Raw genomic sequence first — 9,252 nt, forward strand, 5'->3', positions numbered from 1 at the left:
GAGAGAAGACAAAGAAGTCCAACAAGAAAACAAAACGACCACTGCTGTGGACGGCACCTTACCTGTTGTTTCCTCTCGATTCAACCCCATCTTTGAAGATGAAACCGACAACCCGTCTAGCACAAAACAAGGTGATGCCTCCTCCTCCAAAATAGCCCCTCTAGCTACATCCAAACCCCAAACACCGTCCAAAAGCAAGGCTACCATCATTCAACCTGCCAAACCTTCGAAATCTAAACCTGCTCTCCCTATCCGAAAACCCCTAGCTGGTATCACAAACACCACGGAACACCGCCCATCCCATGTCTCTTCCAGCACTCGTCCTCGTCCCCCAAGACTCAACACCTGTAAGCATTCGGTAGTTTTTATCTCAGAGAATGATGATCCCATTTACTCGCATGATACCATGCAAATTGTGCCGCATACTGTTCCTGCCAGTACACTTCCTCTGAGCGACCCACCTAACGTGAATGGCAACGGTGATTGTCGCACTTGTGCTCCACGTGAACATGCCAACCAACCTTTACATATTAATCCAGTAGCCCCACCGGGCTCCACTTCTTCTTTTTGAGGCTGTTCTTGCCTTTCCCTTCTGTACATACTTTTTGATGACTTTAAAAATCTTTAGTTGAAACATGCAGGGATGTGGGCACCCCAAGTTCCTGCTCGCAATCAAGCAATATATTAGGGACTCTAAGCCTGATATTGTTGGTCTAGTTGAGTCTCGAATCAGTGGATTCAAAGCTAACATGGTTATTTCTTTCCTGGGCTTCGCTCATTCTCACCGAGTTGAGGCAGCGGGATTTTCCAGTGACATCTGGCTTTGCTGGTGTAATACGGTTACTGTTGAAATTATCGTGAATCACTTTCAATTCATTCACTTCCGCTTTCACTGTCATTCCGATTTTAGTTCTTCTTTGGGTACTCTTGTGTATGCGAGCCCCAACGCTACTAAACGAATATCTTTGTGGATTCATCTCAGACAGCTCGCAAATACCATCACCTCTCCCTGGCTGATCTTTGGGGACTTTAACGCCACCTTCTTCCATGATGATAGGATGGGTTGGGTTGTCTCCACCAAGCCTAGCACTGCATTTTAGGACCTTCTCTATGATTTCGACCTTCGGGATTTGGGTTTTCATGGACCCCACTACACTTGGTTTAGAGGTAATTCTTATGCTCGCCTAGGCCACTTTATTTGCAACACTCATTGGGATGTGAATTTTGCTATAGCTAACGTGCAGCACCTTCTTAGAATGCGATCCGATCATCTCCCTTTATTGCTCCATGTTGGTGATCACAATCATAGACGCTTTCCTCCGCCATTCCGCTATGTCTCTAGTTGGCGCCTGCATGATGATTTTAAATGACTGGTTATTGACAATTGGTTCCTTCGGTATGACTTTCGGATACTATCCACCACTTTACAACCGCTACTGTCAACTGGAATAAATCGGTGTTTGGTTCCATTGGCTCCAACAAATGTACTGTGATGGCTCGTTTACAGGGTGTTCAAAAAGCCCTTTGCTCCCGCCCACTCGCTTTCTTCGTCAACTTGAAGATAAGCTTCTCCTTAACCTTGATCAAGAAGAACTATTGTGGAAACAAAAATCCTGCTCTGACTGGGTTCACCTAGACGATCGTAACACCTCTTATTTTCACAGGAAAGTAACACTCCGGAAGCAACGTAACTGTATAAACGCTCTTAAGCTCAATGATGGTACTTGGTGTCATGATGATGCCATCCTCAAACAAGAAGGTGTTCGCTTCTTTCAGAACCTTTTTTCCATTGACGATCATCTCCATGACTCGTTCCCAATTGTGGGGCATTTTTCAAAGATTCCAGATTGCCTGCTATCTAAATTACCTACGAAAGATGAAATCCACTTGGCTTTGAAAGATATGGCTCCCTTAAAGGCTCCTGGCATCGATGGTCTACATGCTGAATTTTTCCAAAAAAATTGGGATGTTGTTGGTGACTCTCTTGTTCATACCATCAGGCAGGTTTTTAACGGAGGGGAAATTGAACCTGATCTTAATCGAACAATCCGTGTGCTCATCCCAAAGGTCTCTGCCCCTGAATCTTTTTCTGAATTTCGCCCGATCAGTTTATGCTCTGTTATCTACAAACTGCTCACCAAAGTGATTATTAAAAGACTCCAACATCTCATGCCCCTCCTTATTGCTCTAAACTAAACTAGATTTATTTCGGGAAGGCACATCACTGATAATATCATCATCAACCAGGAAATCGTCCACTCAATGCGCTATACCAAATCTAAATATGGGTGGATGGCCATTAAGGTAGATTTGGAGAAGCCATTTGATCGTGTTCGTTGGGATTTTATCCATGATACTCTCTCTGATGTTGGTATTCCATCTAGCCTCATTCACATCATCATGAAGTGCATTACTAGTTCCACCTTTAAAGTCAATGGAATGGTAGTTTCTCAGAAGTCTTCCGCCCTGAACGAGGCATTTTCCAGGGCGATCATCTCTATCTCTTGTCCTCTCTATGGAGCGCTTGGGTCATAGCATTTTGAAAGCAGTTAAAAATATGGTTCTTGGTTGCCCTTCTGGTTTTCCAAACATGGTACCCCGCTCTCCCACTTATTTTTTTTTGCAGATGATCTTATTTTATATGCTCGAGCAGATATGACCAATGCAACAATTATTGATAATGTCCTCTCTGATTTTGGTCGTTATTCGGGACATCGTGTGAGCAAGCGTAAGACGTAACTCTTTTTCTCTCCTAACACTCCAATTGATTTGCGTACTGAAATTAGTGATTTTCTGGGTTCTAAAACAGTTGACATCTTAGCGAAATATCTTGGTGTGCCTGTCATTCATCAAAGGATACGATGTTTCATATTTTGATTTTATTTTCACTACAGTAAAACAGGTTTTTAGTGTCGTTTTTTAGTCCTATAGTGGCGTTTAAAGTTCCATTAAAATCACTACCTGCGCTAGTAAGAGCGCCACTAAAATGAACACTGCAAAAGGTAGCGGCATTTGTGAACCTAAAATACCGCAAAAGGTCGAGTTATATAGCGGCGTTTGTATATGTTGTGATTTATAGTAGCATTTTGTCTACAAACCCGCTAATTATCTTGTCTTTAGTGATATTTTTGGCCATAAACGTCGCTAATTCTATTGTCTTTAGTGGGGTTTTTTTACCACAAACGCCGCTAATTCTATTGTTTTTACTGGGATTTGTAATATAATACGCCACTATATATTATGATTTGTAGTGACATTTTTACCAAAAACACCGTTATTTGCAAAAGGTTGGCATAGGCAGGTTTGATTGAGTTGCTCTTCATTGAACCTGTAAATTGTTGATCATCAATATCTTAAACCTTAAACTTCCATTAAAGCTAATATAATATTATTTTACTGATGAGTTTAAACCTTGGGTTTGATGGCATTATTTAAAGAGCTGGTAATGACAGCTGTTATTTTGTTGTAACCAAAAGCAATGGCCTAGAGAGTATGAACAAATGAGTAACTATTATAAATAATAAGTCTTCCCAAAAGAGAGTAGCTTTTTTCCTTTTCCAAGTAATGTTTCAATTTTTTCATCAAATAATAAACTTATAGAAGAATCAACTTAGTTCATTTCATTAAAAACAATAACAAGCCTTGTGAAAATGGAAATAAAATAAAATAAAATAAAAAGTTTTTAACTTGAACCCAGAACGAAACAAATTAACAAAACCTTGATGTAATTAATAAAACAAAAAAAAAGTTTGTAACTTGAACCTAGAAGCATAAACAAACCATGAAGGGCACTTACACTATTCATTTCCATTAAAAATCTCAAAACCTGGAATCATAAACAAACTAGTCATGACAAGCATGAAAAGAAACTAGTATATGGAACACCTAATTTTGCATAATTAATTCCTTGAACAAGCACTTTTCTCAATCAAAATTGAGAGAGATACTATCATACCAGCTAAAGATATATGTGAACTTTGAAATAGTAAAAGGATTTAGCATCCAAGTTCTCAGTCAACAACGGAGTACATAGAGGTTTACCACAACTGTAGAAGACATAGACAAGAATGAACCAACAAAAACCCATTCTGAAGGTTTAGCTACACATAACTACAAAAAACATGTAGTTCATGCATCAAAAACTCATAGCTAATAATCTGAGTAAAGGGGAAGGAAAACATTGTAATACTATGGAAAATGAAAAAGAAAGTAAAATTGCATATCTTCTCCAATAAAAAACAACACTTATGTCCACATGCCTAATTGAACAAATAAATAAAAGGGTCCTGTCACAACCGCAGGAAAAGTGCACAATTCATGACACAACCCAAAACAATAATTGGATGAACAACACGAATATTAAACCGAATAGAAAATTTTGGAGAAGGCCTCCAATGACAACAACTGCTCGAACAACACGAACCTACAAGATGCGTTAGAAGGTTAATATTATTGAATAAAGGGATCGAACATAATATGGAAGGACCAGGCAATGAGAAAACCTTTTTTATTAAAAACTCCAAGCCTAAAGTGTAGACAATCATTTTTTTCCCATTTAATATTAATTATTATTATTAAATAATAATTACATTTTATTACAAGCTCAATACCAATTATAACCGAAGGTCCATTTACAAGTGACCCGAAGCCCATTACAACAAATCGGGTCAACCCAGTAAAGTCAATCCCGAAGTCAACCCAGTAGGCCCGAATCACCCCAGAAGCCCAAGACTCGAAACCCTAGGGTTTCCCACATTTTCTCCAGTGCCTTCTGTTGCCCTCAGCCATTGGATTTGTGAGAGATCCAACAGTCCAGATGATTTTCCAGAAACCCTAGGGTTTCATCATAACCCCATGGTTATGCCAGCCGCTGCCTAACCAGAGGATAAGTTATCGCCGCCAGGTGCTCCACTCAGTCGTCGCCACATGAGCCACCGCCGTTGAAGACCGCCGACCAGATCCAGAAGATCTGGGTGCATTTAAAGCACCCAGCCGCCCCTATGGTGAGTCACCACCATAGCCCCGGTGACTCACCGGGCATCCCTCCTTTAATTAATCAAAAGGGTGTACTCTTGGGGCTTATAAAAGAACTCTCATCACCTGCAAAGAGGACTCCACGAAAGCAACCAGCAACGAAGAGAAAGAAAAAATAGAGAAAAAAATAGAAGAAAAGGAAGAGGAACATACCATCGGAGAATCCGAACACTGTCGTAAAGAGGGAAAATCATCGAAAACCGAAGGTAATCCCTTCGATTTTCTTAGATCTAGGACGGTGGGGTAACTTTTAGGAAAAGGGAAGGTTGGATTCAGGTTGAGGGTCGGAAGATCTTTGATTTAGGCTAATTTTCCTAATTATAGCCACTGTGGATGGTGGCAGACAATGGTCGCGGGCGTCGGTGTACGGCGGTCGGTTTGGTGGCCAACTTCCCTCCAGTGTGGCAATTAAGAGAGAATCGAGAGGATTATCTCTTTTAGAGAATGAAGAAAATAAAGGATAAAGGCCTAAATGGTCAGTTTTAGGGGTATTTATACCCAACCCGAATCGACGTCGTTTCAGGGTAGGGTATTTGCGTTTTGAGCGCATGGGTAAACCCCGTTATAGGTCCTCTTAGTTTTGTAAAATTTCATTTTAGTCACTGAATGAATTTTCCTTGTATTTTAATTTGGATGTCAAATTTTATTTTGTTTATATTTTAGTCACTAACCGTATTTATATATGTTCTAGGTAAATATCTGACTTAGTCCCTATTATTTTAGTATTTTTTTATTTTAATTTTGAATAAGTTATTAGGGTAAAATTACACTTCCAGTACCTTACTTGCGTGTTATTTTATTTATGGCCATGAATTTTGATTATATTATAATTTAATCCCCAAATTTTAATTTTTTTAATTTTAAATAATATTTTTGGTTTATTTACAATTTTAGTGCCTAACATATTACTTATTTACATTTGGTAGCTTTAATCTTTTATTAGTTTTATAATTTGATCTTTAAATTTATTAAATTTATTATTTTATTATTTTATTTTTATATATTTATTGTATTTAAAATTTAAGGTAATCCTACTTTGTACGAGTAATCTATAAAAATATCCCCTTAATTGACTAGGGAGATATTTTCAAGGATTATTCGTATAAAATAATATCCCTTTTATTTTTCTAAAAAAGTATCATAATTTAAATGTTATTCTAATTTGCCAATTTTAATGTTGAGATGACGTATAATCGTGTAAGTACCAATTTTGGGCGTTGTGGGGGTGTTAATCCTTCCCCACACATAACCGACTCCCGAACCTGTTTTCAAACGAATCCCTGGTCAATCGTTGATCACATTTTTATTTTTTAAAATTATTTTTCTTAAAATTATTTTAAAAGGTATTTGTAGGTATTCGACTTCCTAACCCAAAGTCGATGGCAACTCCAAATTTTTATATTTATGTATTTATTTTAAAACCTGACATGTCCCAATATTAAGTTGGATCGATCCTCGAAAAAGCCCTAAAAAGTTGGCGGGAACCGTTTCGACAACTTGGCGACTCCGCTGGGGAGCTTTTTTCTAGAGAGTCTAGCTATAATCGGTTATACGTCATCTTTTTAAGTTGAAAATGGCAAATATGAATGAATTTTTTGTTTGCATCCCATCACATTTTTTAGTCATACTAATAATTAGTTTTTGTGTTTAAGATTTAAAACCTTTTTTGGGTTGATTGTTCTGCGATCGAGGTAAAGGATTATGAGTTTCCCCTTACACACTATGACCATTTGAAATAATGTGAGCCTTCTAATTGTGTTATGTCCCTTTAAGTAGGGTTAACGCTACGCTTACGTGAGAAAAAGTATTTTTCTCCGCCTGAGCTTTAACAAGTAACCTCTAGGATACATATGCCTCATGTTTACGAGTGAAACATCGAGTTTGCTCGCATGGATATGGGGAAATGAATCCTCTTGAATTGAGCTCAATCCATTTAAGCCTATAATGGTTAAGGATCGAGGATCTGGCAGGCTCAAGGGGGCACCAGCAAAGAACAATTCGAGTACCCTGTTAGTAATACCGAATTTTTGCCCATTTTATATTGAATTTATATCTGTAGGGGAAACTCATTCTAACATTTTCCTTGAATCTACTTATTTATTTTTGCAAAAAAGCATGAGAACTAGAAAATTATGTGGTTAGGTCTCTGTGTGAAGCATGCGAATTAGATATCATGCGGTTAGGATTGTTTTTTTGGTAAATAATAAAGCATGGGGGTAGAAAACATGTATGAATAGGATTTCTATTTAATAAAAGCATGCTAGGATAAATACCATGATGGGTAGGATCTTTTCTTTCCATTAATTAATATTAACCATTCCTTTAACTTATTTTTCTCTGTCTCTTATTTTGTATTAACATTTTTTTTTGCAGTAGATTATTGAATTTGTTTTTTGTACTAACTTGTTTTATATTGCTTTCATTTTGCTTGCATTACATGATCATGTCATAATCAGAAGGTGTTAATTTGAGAGTGGTCATCGAAGTAAAAGGTTTTCATAATGGACAAACGGTTTCATGATCAAGTAAACTATAACATAGCTAAGGAATGGCATTATGAGGAAACTCTGAGGATAGTGGAGAGCTATGCACCCAAATATTGTATATCCAATGAGGAGCCAAATAAGATACGAGAGATAAGAAGATAAATGTCCAAGATGATGGATATAATATCTACTTTGGCCAAAGGAAAAAAGACTTCTACACAAAAAAAGAAAGAGCTCGATGAATACAATACTGCGATATCAGATATACAAGGGACTACTAATCCTATCCAATCTTAGAAATCACACACATTCATCATTTGTACAACGAATTATCTAGAAATACCAAAGAAATGGTAACAATTATAGAAGCTCACAGAGATAAAAAGAAGTTGTGCAATTAGAATTCGTTGGTATTTAAGAGTCTTCTCCCAAAGTCGGAGACTCAAATTCAATCCAAGCCAAGAAGTGGCTCTCATTTTGATTTTATTCCAATATTATATAAGGAGTTGTACGAGGAGCTACTAGAAGCCCGAGAGGTAGCTCCACATTATATAAGGAGTTGTATGATATTAATGTTCATTGTGAATATCATGCCGAAATTCAAGTACATTCCATTGAGAACTATACCACCTTCAAACATCGAGTACATCATCTTTTGGATCATGGAATCTTAGAGTTTGAGATAAAAGATCAATCTAGCTCGGTAACTGATTATCCTGTTAGATTGATACCAAAAGTTTTCAAAGCTAAGGGTATCAGTAGGGGCATCCAGAAGGAAGAAGGGTCGTTGAAGTATGAAGCTCAAACACATCATTTGGAGATTGAAAACGATAAATGAGCGCAGAGATGGAAACCATGCATATTATTTTTCAAAGGATCAATTTAGCATTTTAAGATGCTGGTATAGGAAATACTCCGGAAGAGTGGACAACAGGGGTCACGAAATTGAAAAATGATGTTGAACATTAGAAAAAGAATTGCAAGACACATGAAGGTCGAGCCAAGAAGTTCTCTTATGATTTGCGGATTACAGAAGAAAGGCGCAATACAACTGTCATCAATTTGGAAAAATGTCAAGCCAAAAATCAGATGTTGAATAGGGATATAGTCAATATAGAAGCCACATATCAGCGCCACAAGCGTGAGAATAATGTTGAACTAGAAACCACTAGGGACAAAAAAGACATTGATGAAGTTTTTAGATGAATATGAAGATCTTGGCAAGGACTTCTTGACCACAAAGGATTTCTTACAAGGGAAGATGAACAATATTATCTACAAGTTCGAGAACTAACACAAAAGATGCTGGAGAAAGACGATGTCATGAAGGAAGCTGCTGCTCAAGCAAATAATATGGCTCATAAATTGGTTAACTTAGCAGGCTTTACGAGAGAATTAAAGCAGATTGACAACTAAACACCTGAGTATAAGTGGAAACTAACTTGGCTTTTAAGAGAAATAGAGAAATTATGAGTGAAAGTTATCTCTTATATGTAAAGTTTGTTTAATGTACCGAAACCTTTTGTGTTCAATGAAAGTTGTTTTAAGATAGTCACTCTTGAATAACACCTTTTGCATATTTGCATTTGCATTCCCATTTTTGCATTTGCATTTATTATCTTTACATTCACATCTATACATCATACATTGCATAACATATTAACATGCATCAATTATGAAAACGTGAGAGTAATTTGTGAAGGATATAATGACAGAAGTTCTGAAAGCAAAT

This window comes from Hibiscus syriacus, unplaced genomic scaffold, assembly GCF_006381635.1.
Source record: "Hibiscus syriacus cultivar Baekdansim isolate YM2019G1 unplaced genomic scaffold, ASM638163v2 tig00110716_pilon, whole genome shotgun sequence".
In the NCBI taxonomy this organism is placed as follows: Eukaryota; Viridiplantae; Streptophyta; class Magnoliopsida; order Malvales; family Malvaceae; genus Hibiscus; species Hibiscus syriacus.